This window comes from Chionomys nivalis, chromosome 1, assembly GCF_950005125.1.
Source record: "Chionomys nivalis chromosome 1, mChiNiv1.1, whole genome shotgun sequence".
Classification (NCBI taxonomy): domain Eukaryota; kingdom Metazoa; phylum Chordata; class Mammalia; order Rodentia; family Cricetidae; genus Chionomys; species Chionomys nivalis.
In genome coordinates this window covers 24,425,803-24,430,892 of record NC_080086.1, presented here as the reverse complement: position 1 = coordinate 24,430,892, position 5,090 = coordinate 24,425,803, and the positions used below count along the sequence as shown (strand labels likewise).

Genomic DNA, 5,090 nt, shown 5'->3' with positions numbered 1-5,090 from the left:
TCATGACTGAGAGAGCAAGCCCCGAGAGAGTCCCACTGAGCAGGCAGAGTCAAGGAGTAAAGTTTGTGATCTGCTATAACATGGCTTACAATGGAGAGTAGCCAAGTTAAAGGAGCTGCAGAAAAGGAAGGGGCCCAGGGGTCAGCCTGCTATCCTTCCAGATTCCTGGACAAGAGACAGGCTGAATGCGTCCTGGGAGAAACTGCACCAGGTCTAGCTTAGAGCAACCACGACAGGGTTAAAAGATAATGGCAATACTAGAGGTTTCAGAGTCCCTGATGGTGACACCTGCTTAGTCCATTTCTTCTTGCAGGGCTTTTGTCTCATGGATTTCAGATTTCAGTGCTGTGCTTTTAGGTGCATACACGCTACATGTGAGATGCCTTCCTGAAGTATGGACTCTTATTATGAAGCGGCTGTTACCACCTCTAAGAATATTCCTTTCTCTACAGTTTGTTCTGTCTGAAATTCTCACTTTCTTCAGGTGTTAGCACAGAATGACTTTCTCCATGCTTTCACTTTCAAGTTGTACACATCCGTGTCCTCACACTTACAGTGGACTTCCTACAGTCTGACACCTGATGTTGTCTTCTTTTTGTAGAGATAGGTTTGGTGTGTGTGTGTGTGTGAGAGAGAGAGAGAGAGAGAGAGAGAGAGAGAGAGAGAGAGAGAGAGAGAGAGAGAGAGAGAGAAAGAGAGAGAGAGAATATGTGTGTGTGTGAGTGTGTGTGTGTGTGTGTGTGTGTGTGAGAGAGAGAGAGAGAGAGAGAGAGAGAGAGAGAGATCTTTTTTTAAAGATTGGCTTAGTGGAAGAGGGGCAGAAGGGAGCACTGGATCCCCTGGAGCTAGGGATACAGGTAGATCCCACTATTTTGACCAGTAATAAGTATTCTTTGGTTTCATTTTCTGGCTTACAAACTGCTGATTGTGAGAAAGCAATCCATCTCAATGACTTTAAAACCTGCTCATACCTGACATTAAGGGCTTTTCAATTATTTATTTATTATTTATTTAGTTGTAGCAGTGTGTGTGTGTGTGTGTGTTATCATACTTGTGTAGAGGTCAGAGGACAACTTTAGGAAGTTGACTCTCTCCCCTTCTACCACACCAAGTGCTTTGGCTCAGCCATTTTGCATTTCTTTCACATTTAACTCTTTTAATGAGGAACATGGTAATGTCACGTTACAGGTAACGCCATGTTACAGGACACAATTCCATGACCTCGGCTTTCTTGTACTCTCGGGGAAATTAGGAAACAGAAACTAAGGAACCAAATGGATTTATTTGCAGTTTGGCCAGACAAGCAGGAAAGATTCTAGCGTCTCTGTCCTGTGTTTATGCCAGTCTTACAGCCACAGGAATTCAAGAGATTAAGGGCAGAAGATAGATTTAGCTATGAAATTGGTTCACTATTCTTGGGGAAGGTGTCTGACCTTAAGTCATCTTCAACATCTCTGTTCTCACCCTGGAGGGTGTTTTATAAATTATGCTATCATAGATAAGAGATTTTTTATTTAATCCAGGAGTGAAGAAAATGGGGTAAACATTCCACCTTAAAAAGACATCCCACTCCAATCCTCAGAGGAGAAAAGGATCAAAGGGATCTTCTGGGTCCCAGGAGGAAGGCCCAGTCTGCTAACTTGCATGCCTGGCAGCGCTGTCCACTAGTCCATCCCTTTGGTAAGTGAGCATGTAGCAGACACCTTTCCCTGGAGGCCAGATTCAAGCTCCAACTCCCATCTACCTGTTTAACATGCTGATTTTGCAAAATGAGAAGAGATCATAGTCCAATAGCAAATGGCAGGAGCACAGGCATCTCTTTAGAATCAGGAGCAGCTGCCCTGCCCTGTCAAGGCCCTGGCCCATTTTCTCCCAACAAGACATCAGTAGCAGTAGCCGTGTAGAGCACAGAGCTGAAATCTCCACGTGTGGCTGTGGTGTTTGCCTGTAAACCAGCTAATTGGGAGGCTGAGGCAGGAGCCTGCAAGTCTGAAGTCACGTAAATACATTTAGGCCTAAAGCCTGGTTTGTGCGTATGTATGTATGTATGTATGTATGTATGTATGTATGTATGTATGTATATCTGCATGTGTTTTTTACATAAAAGGGGTTTATTTTCAGGGAAGCAGGAGTTTAATCAAACAAGACAAATCCCAAATCATCATCTGACTCCTTCGATCCCTCCTTCTTCTCATCTTTCTTCTCTGCTGCAGCCGGGACAGAACCAGCAGCAGGAGCTTCAGATCCAGGGGCAGCAGAAACAGCCACGGCCCCACCAACAAGCACACTGGCAAGTTTGCCAAACATCCTAGGCGATAACATCCTCAATGCTTTCTCCATTCAGCTCACTGATAACCTTTTTGTGCCAATCATTGTTCACCTTGATGCCCACTCTGTCCAGTATCTTCTTAACAGTGTCTTCTTAATGTCCTTAGTGTTAGAAGAGGAGCTGCCCCCAAGGGCAGCAAGCAGTAAGAGGGGGTGCAGTGCATGTCGGCTGCTGCAGACAGGCCTTCATGAGTGTGACCTTGGCAGCATCAGGCAGCGAAAGGATAAAGGTAGTTTGTGGCTGTGGCTATATTTCTTTATTTTTCTTTTTGGTTTTTCAAGACAGGATTTCTCTGCAGTGGTTATTTTAACATACCAGTTTGAAAATATTTCTCCATAAAAGAACTGTCTGTCTGCTGGTAACCTTCACAGCAAAAGTCCATTGTGCTAGAACTTTTGATGCTTAACTGGTGAAATGCTCCTCGAGACTCTACCATGAGGGGCTTTTGTCCATTCTCATGTCCCTTTAATATTCCGTCTGTCTGTCCTGCCTCAAAGTGAGGGTAGCAACAAGGACTTTTGGGGGTCACCTCGCAGTCTCAGGGCTGTTACTGTTGGTTGCTGACTCCCAGAGTTGCAGGTTCTTGGCGTCTTAATCGGAGGACTGAAAAGGTGCACAGACTGCAGGTTCATTCAGAAGCACAGTCCTGGTAACAAAGGCAGTACGGACCAGACGTGCCGCCAGCCAGCAATCAACTCCAGGAGCTTAAGTATACTCAAGGACATTGGCTATTGTTTGGGGCCAGTGCAGGAGGAGTTCGTTGCTAAGGGGTGTGCTGTGGGTGCCTCGCAGGCTTGGACAGTGAAAGTCTTTGCCCTGCTCACGGTGCATGTCCTTCTCATCATGCATCATCAGATTCTAATCGTGTGAACATCCAATATGCATAGGCAAAGGTGGTAGAGAGAGTTCACCCAGCAGAGACTATTTGACTTCCTGTTCTTGCACCCAAAGTAGGTCCAGTCACACCAGTCCTGTTCCCAGCTCCTAGCTATGTTCTGACCCCATCTAAATGGAAAGTGGCCAAGTCACCAAGAGAGTGCTAGGGAACACTGGAGTAGGGTATATGTAGGTGGCTCAAACAAGGCTGTAGGTTGCTAGGTATACTGTCAAATGAGTATGCACAAAACCCAAACCAAGTGAAATCCTAGGTTGCTAAGTTTTCCCTACACCTGCTGCACGCATGCTAAGATGACTCTTTGACCAGGTTTGCTTCCGTAAGCACACCTACTGCCCTTTGCCTTAATCCTTCTATTTAAAGTTTATATAAGCACCTGAAAGATGGCATAGGGGACTAGAGCCTTTATCTGTAGTTCTCTGTGTAGCCAGGTGGATGACATCCTCGATGTTTTGGGGACAATGTGTGGTGAGTCTGGCCTCTCGGAGCCCAGCTTTTCACCCTATAATCCAGTTACACTTCCTCCACATGTCTTACCGCTTCTTCCATGCAGCTCCCCACTCCACCTCATCCATAAACTGGGCATCCTGATGCAGCTGTTCAGATCCTTACTGGCAATGTGTAACTACTCTAGTTTATGCTAAAGTATTGGTGGATTGAGGTTCTGATAATGCAATACTCTCTCCTCAACAGCTGCCTCTATAGCTTCAGTGCCTCCATACCATCTCAAACGATCATTTTACCAAAAGCACCCCATGATACCAACTTTAAAAAGTGGTTGCTTAAGGAGACAGGGTATGTGCCACAGAGACCCTCAACTGCTCTGACCTCCTACGCAGTCCCAGAGAGCGGAAGCTTTAGGTTGGCAAGCAGGGATGAAGATAAACAGAACTGCAAGACATCAGTCAACCATGTGGCCTTCCTACTGTCCAGCTGGAGTTCAGAGAGCAGACTCAAGGCTGCCAAGCAACGTTTTAGTGATTACAAGAGTTGGCTGATTAACAATTTGGGGTTTTATTATAAAATTTAAATAGTTACACTTGATCCTAGCTGAAAGTTTGAAAAGCAATTACAATTTAAACTCTTATTACTCGAACGAGACCAGAAAATTTGAGGGTTAGGTGGAATTTTCATCTGTTAATTGAGAATAAAATTTAACTTGGTTGAGAACAAGGGAAAATTACATTTAATTTTAGATAATCTGAGAGACATAAATTCAAGAAATCTTGAATTGTGGTCTAAGGTAGAAAGATCACTGAGTGACAGGCTAGTTTAGGCAACAAACTGAGGCTATACCAAACCAACCAACCAACTAACCCAAAAGGCAATGAGCTGTCATGCAAGCAAGGGTTTGGGTACAACCTGAGTCTCTGGGTAGTGGACAGAATGCAATTTAACAGACCAGTGCCTCAGGACACTTCCCCGTCCTCATTCACAGGTCAGTGCATCCAGGAGTATGGGCATCCGCAGCCCAAGTGAAAGGGTAGCTTACCTAGTGGCCTGCCAGAAACCAAGTTCAACAATGGACTCTTGGCTCCATTTGACATGCCCCAAACCCACTCTACTCCATTTTTGTTTTTTATTCTCTTCCTCGATCCATTTAAATACAATGACAGAATCTCTTTGGCTCTCTGTCTTAGGGTTTTGTTTCTATGAAGAGTCACCATGACCAAAGCAACTCTTTTCATTGAGGAAGGAAAACATTTAGCTGGGGCTGGCTCACAGTTTCAGAGATTTAGTCCATTATCATCATGGCAAGAAGCCTGATGGCATGCAGGCAGACACTGGAGGAGCCGAGAGTTCTACATCTGGATCCACAGGCAGGAGACTCTCACAGGAGGCCTAGATTGAGGATACAACCACAGT

At 45.0% G+C, this 5,090-nt stretch overlaps 1 pseudogene; it reads right to left on the bottom strand.

Moving 5' to 3' along the window:
• Positions 1 to 2,133: 2,133 nt before the first annotated feature.
• On the bottom strand, positions 2,134 to 3,799 carry LOC130869419 (60S acidic ribosomal protein P2-like; annotated as a pseudogene).
• Positions 3,800 to 5,090: the final 1,291 nt, after the last annotated feature.